The following is a 15,684-nucleotide window of genomic DNA, read 5'->3' on the forward strand; positions in this document are numbered from 1 at the left end:
GAAAAGGCAACCACCAATCCAGTCCTGTTCCAGCCGCCAGTCCCCACCCAACAGCAACACTTGAAAATCACTCCCATGTCACTTATTGCTACAAGTGCACACCAAGCCTCAATTGACAGTCCCAATCTGCCCTATTGACACACCACTCCATCGATATAACTCATTACGTCCCTCTCCTATTGCTGAAGACATCATCCTCTTCATCACCACTGTACTTAAAAACATCCACCCATTTGAGAGAAATCTGGTCACCCTGGGAGCCCATTCCATATTTCATTTAACTGCCACATCCCTGTATTCCCAAAACAACACACACTTCCTTCTTTCCCGAGCAGACTTTTTCGTTTAATGGACTCCATCCCATCCCTGAGGAGCCCTTCCAACCCCATAGTAGCCTAGATACCTTTGGTTTCCACCCGTTTCACAACCACTCCGACAACCTTTCTCCTTCTCCACAACTTGAATGCCAGCTCTCTGTTCTCATATTTTGCTTCACTCTCCGATGTGCTACCACAGTCTCTTCTGTCTAGCCCTTACCTGGAGCTGGTCATCAATCAGATGTTACATTACTCGTCACCTCCGAGCATCTCGCTGAGGAACGCCAACTCCACCGTATCAGTGCCATCCAGAACATTTCAGTATTTACATTTTGTCCACGTTTCTACAGTTTAAAACGTTACTTTATTATGTTCTAAACTGAAGGGTGAAGAACGGCTACATTGCTTCTGCCAACCCGCCCCCACATGGGGGAATGAAATGACAATAAAGAAAAAATGTACGTATCTATGGAAATAAGTACATGTCCCTACATAAGAAGAAAGGAATTTTTTAAATGTAACGAAAGCATCACCAATCCCATGTAAGTAAATCATATGAAAATGAAATTTGCAATCATAATGTTGTTCAGTAATGTATCTTACCTATTCACTGTACTTTTGGACTTCTGGTATTATATTTCACACATCTGAAAATAACCTAAGGTAGCCAGTAACGTCATCCACACGAATGGTGCAGTAAAAGTGACAGATGATGGTTAAAATGGTTCCATCATTTATACGATACACTGAGGCTGTAAACACGACATTAAAGTAAATAATGTTTGATTACTTAATGGAACTAGTATTCGTATGACGATAATTGAAAAACCAAAGAAAGGATAACGTTCTACTTGTCGGGGCGGGAAATGTCAGAAGCTTTAACGTTGTAGGAAAGGTAGAAAATCTGGAAAGGGAAATGCAAAGGCTCAGTCTAGGTGTAGTAGGGGTCAGTGAAGTGAAATGGAAAGAAGACAAGGACTTCTGGTGAGGTGAGTATAGGGTAAAATCAGCAAGAGCAGAAAATGTTATAATGGAAGTAGGATTCTTTGTGGATACGAGTAGGAGGGTAGGGAAAAGTGTTACTGTGAACAGTTCAGTGATAGGGCTGTTCTTACCAGAATCGACAGCAAACCAACACCGACAACGGGAGTTCAGGTACACACGCCGAGTTGCAAGCTGAAGATGAAGAGATAGAGAAAGTATACGAAGATACTGAAACGGTAATACAGTACGTAAATGGAGATGAAAATCTGATGGTCATGGTGGACTGGAATGCCGTTGTAGGGGAAGGAGACAGAGAAAAGGTTAAAGGAGAATGTGGGCTTGGGACAAGGAATGAGATAGGAGACAGATTAACTGAGTTACGTAATAAATTTCAGCTGATAATAGCAAATACTCCCTTCAAGAATCACAAGAGGAGGAGGTATACTTGGAAAAGGTCGGGTGACACGGGAAAATGTCAGTTAGATTACATCATTGTCATACAGAGATCCCTAAACCAGATACCGGATTGTAAGGCATACCTAGGAGCAGACATAGATCGCAGTGAAGTAGTGATGAAGAGTAGGCTGAAGTTTAAGAGATTAGTCAGCAAGAACAAATGCGCGAAGAGGTGGGATACGGAAGTACTAAGGAATGACGAGATACGTTGGAAATTCTTTAAGGCTATAGATACAGCAGTAAGGAATAGCTCAATAGGCAGTGCAGCTGAAGAGGAATGGACATCTGTAAACAGAAGTTGGAAAGAAAGACATAGACACAAAGAAGGTAAAGGCGAAGGAACCATGGCTAACAGAAGAAGTACTTCAGTTGATCTATAAAGGAAGGAAGTACAAAAATGCCCAGGGAAAGTCAGGAATACAGAACTAAAAGTCACTAAGGAATGTAATAAATAGGAAGTGCAGAGAAGTTAAGACGAAACTGCTGCATCATAAATGTGAAGAAATCGAAAGAGTCATCATTATGGGAAGGACTTATGCAGCATATAGGAAAGTCATAACAACCTCCAGTGAAATTAAAAACTAGGGTGGTAACATTAAGAGAGCATCTAATGCTTCTCTAGATATGAGGGAGGTCTTCATACTGGTAACCTGAACCAACTGTACTACAAGTGTGTAAGGAATCAAGTCGTACGAGCTTAATCTCTCTTATTTCTATGTATCTGCCTATACTAAGTAGGCCTAAGGCATTCTGGGTGTCAGGAGTATACTTCATGTAACACAATCGTTTACCCAACTTCTCTGATTCATCCAGTAACGGCCCATGGAAACAACTGCTGTCAGCGAGTACCCGTAGGAGTTTAAACTGTTTTTGCCCTTACAGCCACTACCGCCAGTTTTAACGTGGGAGAAATCAATAGGCGAAACCAGAATCATTCGTTAATACATGTGGGCAAACGGTAGAAATGTAGTCGTTCTCGCTGCTGAACTCACAGAGAACTTTTTCAGCCATGGAAGGGCACACTGTGGCCGTGTGACTGCCGCCCTTTAGGCAGCTCAGCGAGGAGCCTCTGTCGGTCGAGGTTGCCGGTGACACGACTGTATCCGACGCATACTAGATAGTTTCCACTTGTGCAGGTACATAGCATAGCAATACCATATGGCAGGGAATGCTGAGCACAGGAACAGAAGTAAGAGACCTCATTCAGTCGAAGGAGAAATATCAACAGTCCGAGCCGCTAACACCAATCACCGTACAGGTGAAAGTTGATAATATTATCAACACCGTAAAAGGGCAAGGAATTCATCCTCGCGAGAACACCCGGAGAACACAAGCACCCTTCGCGCTGTTCGTACAGATTCTTGGTGTGCGACAAACGGCTTGAAACACGATTGGCCGTCTGCCGCATCTGAGAGGAAGATGAAGAAGAGATATCCCAGCCATAAAAACTCGGGTCTTTTTGACGCATAATTCTGCCGAACCTACGAACATCAGTTCCCGATTGGTATCACGTGAGACCGTCTACAGCAAATCATAATAAGCAGCTGAGTTATGAAATTTTGGGTGTCTTATGGTATCAGTTCCCAAATTTCCTTGAGTGCCCAAGTACCATGCAGATATCTCTCCCAAAGAACACATTATTACGCCAACTTCTAGCGTTAGCCTAGAACTGACAAATGCTGACCGCTCGCAATAACTAAATGAGACACAGACTGTCTGGCAATTACCGTTGTATACAGGAGGAAGTTTATGCGCAGATCACCGAAGTTAGGCGCTGTCGTACTCGGCTAGCACTTTGGTGGTTCAACGTCCAGGTCTGCCCAGCGGTGTTGGCAAGCAGGGTGCACATCGCCCACGTGAGGCCAATTGAGGAGCTACTTGACTGAGAAGTAGCAGCTGTGGTCACGAAAACTGAAAACGACCGGGAGAGTGGAGTGTTGATCACATGCTCCTCCAAATCCGCATCGAGTGATGCCTGTGGGTTGAGGATGATACGACGTTCGGTCCATACTGTCGAGCCTTCCGAGCCAAATTCGAACGGAGTTTAGATTTTTAGGAGGTTTATGTTGCTATTTTGTGGAGTGTAGGGTAAGGTGGGGTAAATCCGACCGGGTGGGTAAATCCGACCGCCCCCTATTTGCGAGACACGGCAAAAATATGGTTCAAATGGCTCTGAGCACTCTGGGACTTACCTTCTGAGGTCATCATTCCCCTAGAACTTAGAACTACTTAAACCTAACAAACCTAAGGACATCACACACATCCATGCCCGAGGCAGGATTCGAATCTGCGACCGTAGCGGTCGCTCGGTTCCAGACTGTAGCGCCTAGACACGGCAAAGCGGAGCGATTTCGCATTAGTGTTACCATATAGAGCATTCGAAACAACGAAAATGTCACCTTGTCAGCTTTGCCGCATTGGACATTTAGACACTCAAAAGAAAACAAGTGTGTTTTTGATTGTTTCAGTTCATTTTTGCGCAAATTGCATCACTAGATTTACCTTATTAAATTAAAAAATCGCGAAACAAACAGTAAGTGATTTGTATAGTGCATTTAGTGACCTATTCAGTGTATGTACCGTTTTTGACGGAAATTTCGTGTAAATTGGTTCTGTGTGTGTTAAATGAAAAATAGCATGGTGGGGTAAACCCAACCGCTAAATGTTGGGGTAAATCCAAGCACATATTTTTCATCGTTTATGTATATGGAATCATTTATTTATGTAAACAAAGTGAATTTTGTTTATTTCTAGGAAAATGGTACGAAATTGCAAACGGGAAACGACAAAACGCAGTCAAAACTATATTCGCCAAGCAGTTGCTGCAATGCAAATGGGAATGTCTTTACGAGCTGTAGTTCGTGGTTTTAACATTCCGAGATCGACACTGCCGTTGCGCCGCCATGCTAATGAAGTGAATACGCAACGTACTGAAGTCAATTTGAATGTTATTGTTGTTGCTTCTTCTGGCAGTAGCACAGTAAGGTTGCAAATGTTTTTGACTTTTGTCTTATTGGTTTTATCATATGAAGCATTTTACATAACTTTTTCTATTGAATTTTTATTTACTTTTTCGACTTCTTTTTTTCATCGGTGCTCACCGCAGAACAAGAAAATGCTTTAGAAGACTATTTGAAGCATGCTTCTAATGTCTTCCTTGGTTTGAAGAGCAACTAGTCAAGATCATAAGAATTAGAATTCGCCACACAAGTAAAAATCAATGTCCGTGATTCATGGAAAAGGGAATCGAAAGCGGAACAAGATTGGTTCCGTGGATTTATGCAACGGCATCCGACACTATCGCTGCGAAAGCCATATGCAACCAGTTTGGCACGAGCAAGTACGTTTAATCGACATAATGGGGCCCAATTTTTTGAAAAATATAGACGTATCATGAACACACATTCATTTGGTCCGCACAATATCAGGAATGTCGCTGAAACGAGCGTCACAACGGCACATCGGTCCGTCCGAGTGATTGCTCGTCGCGACGACCGACATGCAGGGAAAATCAATTCAGCCGAGGAGGGGAAACTGGTAACAGTGCTTTTGCCTTCTAAGCCATCGGAATGCCCATGCCACCGTATTTCGTGTTTTCCCGAGCCCGTTCCCAACCGTATTTTTGAAGGGCGGCCCAACAGGTTGGGTTGGTGGGGCACATCCATCAGGATGGCTCACGAACGAACTATTTCTGGACTTTTTAAGGCATGTCCAGGCCTTCACGCGTTGCTCGCCAGACCAGCCGGTGTTGCTATTCATGGATAACCATGAAAGCCACCGGTCATTAGCAGCGTTGAAATACTGCCGAACAAATGGGATTCATGCGGTGTCGTTTCCGCCCCATTGCTCGCATCGATTTCTACAGCTCGATGTTGCGGTATTTGGTCCATTGAAAACAGCGATGAACCAGCAATGCCTCAACTTTCATCACATGCATCCTGGCCAGGCGATATAAATTTTCGATTTACCCGCAATGGTGAACCGAGCGCTGGAAAACGGTGCCACGGAAACCAACATTAAAGCTGGATTCTGTGCAAGTGGCATTTGGCCAATCGACCCACAAATTTTCCAGGACATCGATGTTATGCCGAGCAAAACTACTGATCGGCGGCTGGAAAAAGTCGCTATGAATGTCGATGATGGCGATGGTAATGAACAAGAGGATGACATTCCATTGAATCCACCAATCGCCGCTTCAACACCAACAACATCGACATCCAGTTTGAACGAAGCGTTGCAATCGATTCGTCCGTTCCTGCGCGCGCCGCCTCGCCAAGGAACAAAACGTGGCCGTAAGTCTGGCCGGACATCGATCCTTACCTCAGATGAAACAATTTCTGAAGTGGCAGAAGCTGAGCGAAAACGGTTAGCGAATCAAATAAAGAAGGCCAGAAATAAAGCCAAGAAGGCAAAAAAGGTTACCTAAAAAAGGTCCATTAGTCGAACAAATGCCGATGAACCATCAACGTGGCAGCCAACCAGACGTTCAAATGCAACCAAATGTTCGCAAATAAGCTATTTCGGTAGTCAATCAGACTCGGATTAATTAATTAATTATTCTCTTTCAATTAAATCCTCTTTTTTCAATTAAAATTTACATTTATTTAACTTTCAATACATTTAGTATTCTCAATATTGTGATTTTTTAAATACATTTTTACATTTATGTAAAAAAAACGTAATTGCTTATAATTATTTCCCAAAAAGGCCGCTCATTTAGAACTATTTCTGTGCAAAATCAACCAAACAAATAAGGGGGTGGGCGAATTTACCCCACCATTTTTTGCAAATGGCAAAAATGTCCGTTTCTTAAAATGCGGCTATCTCAAAAAACATTGATGGCATAGCAAAAAGATTTTGCAAACTGTTGCTCCTGTATATTACCTATAATTTAACGTATATAACGTTAAGATCCGACCTCGGATAAGCGTCTTATAGCCACAAGTAATTACTAGGTCGGATTCACCCCACCTTGCCCTTTGCTCCCAGTATTTTAATACTAAACCTTCTCTTAGTACGCAGTTTCATTCTTATTAACCCTCTAACATTCTGCGTGGTGTCTGTTTGTTCTATATCGTGTCTCCCTATCACTTTCGCGCAACGACGCTCTGAGCGTGTTTTTTAGGGAACTGACTAGTTTGAACCTGGGACCTGATGTTGGTAAGGAGACGTCAGACCACACATGACATGTACAATTCAGAAGAGTTCAGTGAGACTAGCGATGATATAAGCAAATACTTAATGATTTCAGCGGCAGCTCCACTGCACTCCCTGTAAAAGAATCTTAATACTCACTAAATTTAGTGGAAGGGGTTCAAGGCTTTCCTATTTTTAGATAGCTGGTAAAATAATGTCGAAAAAGCAGTTAAGTTTACCATTGGAAATTTTATTCTACTCACAAAACCTTGTTTATAAATTGCACTATTGATACAAGGAAATGTTTTAATACAGGATGGTAAAAACCAACTGCGTTCAACAAAAATGTGAACGAATATTCCCTGAATGGGTTTCCAAGTTCTACAATGGATCGAAGGATGACCTATGCCATATCACATCTATAATCTAGGTTTAAATTAAGTTTCACAAAAGAGAAAACTATCAAAATGGTCTACAGTGACCCTCAATTATCTTTAATTACTTATCTATCTTGTCGTAAATTACAGTGGCTGATACGGCTTCTCAATAACTATATAACAGAAAAATCATCGCGTTTCAGATTTTTACTTCAAGTGGCAAATGTGAACACCATGAGCTTTAATTGACGATCGACACTAGTATTATGCAAAAAGGGGGTGTAAGAGATGAGACTTCTGCAGTTCTGAGTGAAGCTTTATGCGGTGTTATGCTGCATCGCGTGCGTTCATTACCTTGTCGGTGTTCGTCAGGTGGCGGCGGGCAGCACAGCTCCGCTCACCTCGCTGTCTCGGAAGTAACTCTCTCCTAACTTCTCCTTACCAAAATTTACAGAAGTTGGTTTAAAAAAAAAAACCTATTTGGCTGTGTTTTCATCTGACCAATCAGGGTCTCAACGTTAACCTTAAACTCCGCCTACAAAAATTCTGTCTATCCAATGAGAAACGTTATACTTTTCGTGGTGGGGCAATGTTTTTAAAGTTTGCAACGTAGCAGAGACGCGAAAAAGTCTCACACTAAAACTTGAAGCTGGCGTGGTCCTTTTAGCGTTATCGTAAGATCTATACTGTTCTTCTAGAGGGCTCTATCTTTTAACATGGGCTGGCGGGTGGTCCTGATGTAGCAGACACGCGAAAAAGTCTCACGCTAAAACTTGAGGGTGGTGTGGCCCTTTTTGTGTTATCGTAAGATCTATACTGTTCTTCTGGAGGGCTCTAGCTTTTAACATGGGCTGGGGGGTGGTCCTAACGTAACAGAGACGCGAAAAAGTCTCACGCTAAAACTTGTGGGTGGTGTGTGGTCCTAGCGGTTAGCTGGCGACGTGGGTGTCCGTCCCTTATCGTAGGGCCTTCCAGCTTAACACGGTTCTGCTCTCGGCTTCTGTTCTCGTTTCTCCCCTCGGAACTGCGTCTGTCTCACGGTGGGAAGGTATGACATGCATTTAGGCATTCTTGTGTTAGTCTGTGGTATTCCATTTGCTCACTCGTTACTCGTATTACTTTGGTTAATTTAATGTCACGATTTATTCGGAGCTATGTGACATACTACTGGATTTGCTTATCATGTCAGGGTTTTCATGGAAGGTGTTGGATTTGCCTGACACCTTACAACCCCACTCGTTATACCATAAGCATTTCCCATAAGTCTTATGCAGATAAGTTTCTCAGTTTCGCAACTGGCCCAGATACTATGTTCATTCACACAGAGGCGATTTTCGGGCTACTTAAATCTCGCACTGCACAGCATAAAACGTGCTCCGTATTTCTAGAGCAGTCTGATGCAAGCGATACATTCACATTACTATGTCCATGTGTACGAAGACTCTTCTTCAAAATGAGTGAAATGAAGATGACCTGCGTCTATTTCCATCAGTTTGGAACATAGCGCTGATTCACCAAATTACGAGAGACAAATATTAGAATGGAAGCAAGTAGCCCTCACACTCATTTTAGACACACGTATCTGGTGTAAGTATAGACATTTTTACATGTGGAACCTTAATTTTTATACACATCGGTGCGTTGGTTCTATCCAAAAATGACATGGTGTTTTCTGCACGGCCGAAACTGCACCACTGATTACACCTATCACTATGCGGGGTGTTCCATTGGTCGTGGTCGGGACAAATATCTCATGAAATAAGCGTCAAAAGGAAAGAACTACAAAGAACGAAACTTGTCTAGCTTGAAGGGGGAAACCAGATGCCGCTATGGTTGGCCCGCTAGGTGGTACTGCCATAGGTCAAACGGATATAAACTACGTTTTTTAAACGTGAACCCCCATTTGTTATTACATATTCGTGTAGTACGTAAAGAAATATGAATGTTTGGCTTTCTGATAGATGGCGCTGTAATAGTCACAAACATATGGCTCACAATTTTAGACGAACAGTTGGTAACAGGTTTTTTAAATTAAAATACAGAACGTAGGTACGTTTGAAGATGTGATACATGTACCTTTGTGAACTTATCACTTCTGAGAACGAATGCCCTTACAGCGTGATTACCTCTAAATACCACATTAATGCAATAAATGCTCAAAATGATGTCCGTCAACCTCAATGCATTTGGCAACGACATTCCTCTCAACAGCGAGTAGTTCGTCTTCCGTAACGCTCGCACATGCATTAACAATGCGCTGACGCAAGTTGTCAGGTGTTGTCGGTGGATTACGATAGCAAATATCCTTCAACTTTCCAAACAGAAAGAAATCCGGTTACGTCAGATCCGGTGAACGTGCGGGCCATAGTAGTGTGCTTCGACGACGAATCCACCTGGCATGAAATGTGCTATTCAATACCGTTTCAACCACACGCGAGCTATGTGCCGGACATCCAGTATGTGGGAAGTATATCGCCATTCTGTCATGCAGTGAAACCTTGTAGTAACATCGGTAGAACAGTACGTATGAAATCAGCATACATTGCACCATTTAGATTGCAATCCATAAAATGGGGACCAATTATCCTTCCTCCCATAATGCTGCACCATATATTAACCCGCGAAGGTAGCTGATGTTCCACTTGTTGCAGCCATCGGGGATTTTCCGTTGCCCAGTAGTGCATAGTATGCCGGTTTACGTTACCGCTGTTGGTGAATGACGCTTCGTCGCTAAACAGAACGCGTGCAAAAAATCTGTCATCGTCCCGTAATTTATCTTGTACCCAGTGGCAGAACTCCACACGACGTTCAAAGTCGTCGCCATGCAATTCTTGGTGCATAGAAATATGGTACTGGTGCAATCGATGTTGATGTAGCATTCCCAACTCCGACGTTTTTGAGATTCCCGATTCTCGTGCAATTTGTCTGCTACTGATGTGCGGATTACCCGCTACAGCAGCTAAAACACCTAATTGGGCATCATCATTTGTTGCAGGTTGTGGTTGACGTTTCACATGTGGCTGAACACTTTCTGTTTCCTTAAATAACGTAACTATCCGTCGAACGGTCCGGACACGTGGATGATGTCGTCCAGGATACCGAGCAGCATACATAGTACACGCCCGTTGTTCATTTTGATCACAAAAGCCATACATCAACACGATATCGACCTTTTCCGCAATTGGTAAACGGTCTATTTTAACACGGGTAATGTATCACTAAGAAAATACCGTCCGCGCTGGCGGAATGTTGCGTGATACCACGTATTTATACATGTGTGACTATTACAGCGCCATCTATGACCAAGCGAAAAAAGTGGTCCAACTAAAACATTCATATTTCTTTACGTACTACACGGATATGTAACTAAAAATGGGGGTTCCTATTTTAAAAAAAACGCAGTTGATACCGGTATGACCGATGGCAGCGCCATCTAGAGGGCAACCATAGCGCCATCTGGTTTGCCCCTTCAAGCTAGATGAATTTCGTTCTTTGTAGTTTTTTCGTTTGATGCTTATTTCGTCAGATATTTGATCCGGTCATTATCAATGGACCACCCTGTATACTCACCATTTTGTGTCCACGCGTCCACTCCTCAACAACTGACCTGCTGCCCAGCGGAAAATAAGCATTAATTTCCTGCACTGACAATATTTCCTTGGAGGTAATATCCAACCTAAAAACTTACTATTTGTAATAACTACAATTATTAGTCTCCAAATGACGTAAATACCTATTAATTATTTTTCAATGCGCCGATCTCAGTCACCATCAGAAATATCAGTAACTATAGCCGTTACACGCTGTATTGAGACTGTTTTGTATTTTTAGCCACTGGTGAAAATGTTCATTTTAAATGCAAACAATCTAAAGAACTAATCATTGTACGAATGTCCGCTCTGATCAACTTAGTAATTACCGAAATGTGTGTTAAACGAAGGAAGGTATGGGAAGTTTACAAGGATACGATGTCTCCTTTTGATAATCGTTCTATAAGTAATAGTAACTCATGAAAAAAAATGTGAAAATTAACTTACTGGCTTAGCAAAATTTGCTCTATGCAATATGATATGGTCTTACAATGAAGTACGAGACATTACATTACGCAGTGCCATTTCTAAAGCTGAAATGTCTGTTCTAAAATTGCGAGAACAACGTGTTTTACTACTAATGGAGTAAAACAGTTTGTGTGAAACGGTCCGACAGCAAACGGTATTAGCTCTGTCGGGTAATAATATACTCTGTCGCGTATTTCCATAAACCAAACGCACGGGCGCGCCAGCGGCTAGCCGGGGGGGGGGGGGGGGGGGGGGGGCGGCTGTGCTGGCGGGAATAAAATTATGTCGGCGTCGGTTTACAGTTTATGCAGTACGTCAGAAAACCGAACAGGGCATGAAAATAATCCCACAGTATTTGCGTTTTATTCCAGGAGGAGGGAAAGAGATTTAGTGGCTCTTTTTCGAAAACGACAGCCCGCGCGCGCTTATCATCGGGGGAATTAATCCGGGCCAGAGCGCGCCACCGGCGACCGTAAAGGCAGCCGCCGGCAGTGTGGGCGAGGGAAAGGGCTGAGGGCCGAGGGCTGAGGGCTGCTGGGAGTCCGCGGCGCCGTAAAACGGCCACCAGAGCCGGAGGGCACACGGGACGACGAATTTACGGCCCTCCTGCGTCGGTCGCTGCCCGCCGCGCCGAGCCTCGCCGTTGCCTAGCAACCACCAGCAGCTGTTCCGACTGGTGCAAACTGGTACGCTCCAAACAAAACACAGTCCTGTAAGGGCATACCTTATTACTACCCCGCGTCTCTTACAGCGGCCGTCACGAAACTAGACACCTCAAGGTCACACCTCCACAAAGCATTGTTACCGCAAGTACTCTTAACAGTGCGGTAGGCCAGCGTCGGCTGAATGTTCTGTGTCTCCGTCCGATATCGTGTATTCACGTGCGGTTTTAGATTTCCGTGGAACGGTGTATTGACTTATAAGTTTGGTAATGAGCGAAATGTATAAGCAAGGGCCGGCGTAGAGGGCGAAAAGACGTACGAAAACTGTCGTATCGAATTTACTGAAGCATATTACTAATCTAGCTAACAGTTAAGACATCGGGAACAATATATTTTTTGCGTAAATTTATAAAATGACACTCAAACTTTTGTGTTAGGAGAAGAGCCAACACCGTGTTACGAGTGGAGGCCGAAATGCACGCGTTTTAGCTCTAGCAGGCTAGCCTGACGAGGGAAGAACTATACTGACGTGAGGTCTGGAACGTAACAAGGAATGAGAATTCAGAAAGCGGACGTAATTAGTTTGATACTTAACTTTAATCCATTAATGATGAACGTCGCTCTTGACGGTAAATGATTCACAATATTATCTGTTCAGACTACAATCTTGAAGTAGTTATAGCACTGAATATGGCGCCTTGCTAGGTCGTAGCAAATGACGTAGCTGAGTGCGATGCTAAACTGTCGTCTCTGCAAAGAGAGCGTACGTAGACCGTGAACCATCGCTAGCAAAGTCGTCTGTACAACTGGGGCGAGTGCTAGGGAGTCTCTCTAGACTAGACCTGCCGTGTGGCGGCGCTCGGTCGGCTATCACTGATAGTAGCGACACGCGGGTCCGACATATACTAACGGTCCACGGCCGATTTAAAGGCTACCACCTAGCAAGTGTGGTGTCTGGCGGTGACATCACAAAAACCTTGTGGTAGAGTCTGCTCAGGGTACAGTGGCCGAAGCGCAGGGACCAATTTGCGTCCAAAGCGCCAGATGAGATCATTCGTTTGTTGCGGACGGGATGTCAACATTGATTGCCTGCTTTCGGCAGGTCAGCGACGCGCTGCAATAAAAGAATCGAAACTCCGTCTCAAACGACTCTTCAACAACTATTAGGTAAAGAAATCATTTTTGCGCTACTTACAGCTTTATACATCACTTCCTTAATGGTCATAGTTATTGTGGTTTTGCATATAAGGAAGACACTGTGTGAAATTTAAATAAGTTTTCAGTGTCAAACAGGGATCGCTATGAAATTTCCTGGCAGATTAAAACAGTGCGCCGGACCGAGACTCGAACTCAGGACCTTTGCCTTACGCGGGCAAGTGCTCTACCATCTGAGGTCCCAAGCACCACTCAAGCCACATCCTCACAGCTTTACTTCCTCCAGTACCTCGTCTTCTACTTTCCAAACTTCACAGAAGCTCTCCTGCAAACCTTCCCGGAGTGTTAGTTCTTCTAGGTTGGCAGGAGAGCTTCTGTGAAGTTTGGAAAGTAGGAGACAAGGTACCGCCGTAAGTAAAACTGTGCGGACGAGGCGTGAGTCGTGCTTGGGTAGCTCAGGTAGTAGAGGACCTGCCCGCGTAAGGCAAAGGTCCCGAGTTTGGGTCTCGGTCCGGTACACAGTTTTAATCTACCAGGAAGTTTCATATCAGCGCACACTCCGCTGCAGAGAGAAATTCTCGTTCTGGTGGGATCGCTATGATTTTGCATTGGGTTCATATTACATGATATGTTGCTGCATATTACATTTAGCTAACACACACACACACGCATCTGTTACCAACCGCAAGAAAACTGATGATGTAAGTAAAGCGTGAGTGAAACATTCACAACATTCGGAACTTTTCATAAATGGTTTGAGATGTCGAAATGAGATTTTGGCAAATCATAGCACACAAAGAGAAGAGTATTTTGCCATATGGTTATTATGCAAACCTTTATTATCTACCGTCTTCTTCCGGTAACAACAGACTTTTTCGAAGAAAGAAAGTAATTTTTAAAGATCAATGATAGCTAATATAATAGGAAATGCTGTGGATATTGGAAAAACGTAAGTGAGGACACTACACTTTTATTTTTCCATCGAGAATGTACTTTTTTATGAGCTACTGATCTTAATTTTCCTCAGTTCAATAATTAATAAACGTAATAAACCACCGTTTCAGAATTCTCTCTCAATTGCGACTGTATAACGTATCAGTGTGTAAACATTGCTTTAGCCGGCTACGCTGGCTAAGCGGTTCTAGGCGCTTCAGTCCGGAACCGTGTGACTGTTACGGTTGCAGGTTCGAATCCTGCATCGGTCATGGATGTGTGTGATGTCCTTAAGTTAGTTAGGTTTAAGTAGTTCTAAGTTCTAGGGGACTGATGACCTCAGTTGTTAAATCCCATAGTGCTCAGAGCCATCTTAACCATTTAAACATCGCTTTGTTTTAGAAAAGTAAGTAAATTTCAACATCGCAACGAGAAAAATGCAGATTTTTCTTGAAATTCGTTACTCATGACGTTTCCCTGAAGGTTACAAATGGTTAATAAGCCAGGCGAAAACAGGTCGCTACTTTCGTTGCATTTTTGAGCGGAATTACTTTTATATGCTAACCAAAGCAGAGGTGACAGTAGATCTTTCTGAATGGTAACCAAGCAAATGTATGTGTCAAGCCGCACTTAATATTTACAAAAAATGTGAGTGCAGGTCTCAGTTCAGAACGGCACTTCGCCTCCAGCCCTTGGCATTTCCCCTACAACGCCTGCCTGCAACCCCTACCATTACCGTTCTCCCTACGTGTGCCCTGCCAACTGCTTTTCTGCTACATACATTTTTGTGTGCACATTCTGTTTCGGAATGGACTGTACTCCATGTTAACAAGATGGTAACGTTGGCAGTATCTCTAGATGTGAGCATGTATTTTGAATCTCCAAAAGAAGGATATAAATGAAAACGGAAATCTACAGAATTTGACAATTTTCACAAAAAGTTAGGTTCTGGAACTGTACATAAATACCACGTTCGCTGACAATATCCCACGGAACGGTGAAAATAATTACTTTGGCTCAGAGACCTCCTTCTTTGTCTTCTCTGCCTACTTACTTTTTACAAAGTGTACTCGTAGATGAAAATGTTTAAGGGAATGCAGAGACATTGCAGGTGCAAGAACGAAGTTTTGTGTGCAATGCACTCATTGCTTGCTATTTACGTTGATCTTGTAGCATACTCCAATAAAACTTTGCTTTCACAAAACCTTGCGCGCAAAAATATTTCAAATGGTTGAAATGGCTGTGAGCACTATGGGACTTAACATCTGTGGTCATCAGGTCCCTAGAACTTATAACTACTTAAACCTAACTAACCTAAGGACATCACACAGATCCATGCCCGAGGCAGGGTTCGAACCTGCGACTGTAGCGATCACGCGGTTCCAGACTGAAGCGGCTTTAACCGCACGGCCACACCGGCCGGCGCAAAAATATTTCGATCGACTTTACTAGACGTAGTGGCCTGAAAGTCTTTCATTTGCTAACTATGCCTATCAGTAGTTAGTGCCTTCCGTAGTTTGGATCTTTTATTTAGCTGGCAGTAGTGGCGCTTGCTGTATTGCAGTAGTTCGAGTAACCAAGATTTTTGTGAGGTAAGTGCTTTGTG

The sequence above is a fragment of the Schistocerca americana genome, chromosome 6 (assembly GCF_021461395.2).
Source record: "Schistocerca americana isolate TAMUIC-IGC-003095 chromosome 6, iqSchAmer2.1, whole genome shotgun sequence".
Classification (NCBI taxonomy): Eukaryota; Metazoa; Arthropoda; class Insecta; order Orthoptera; family Acrididae; genus Schistocerca; species Schistocerca americana.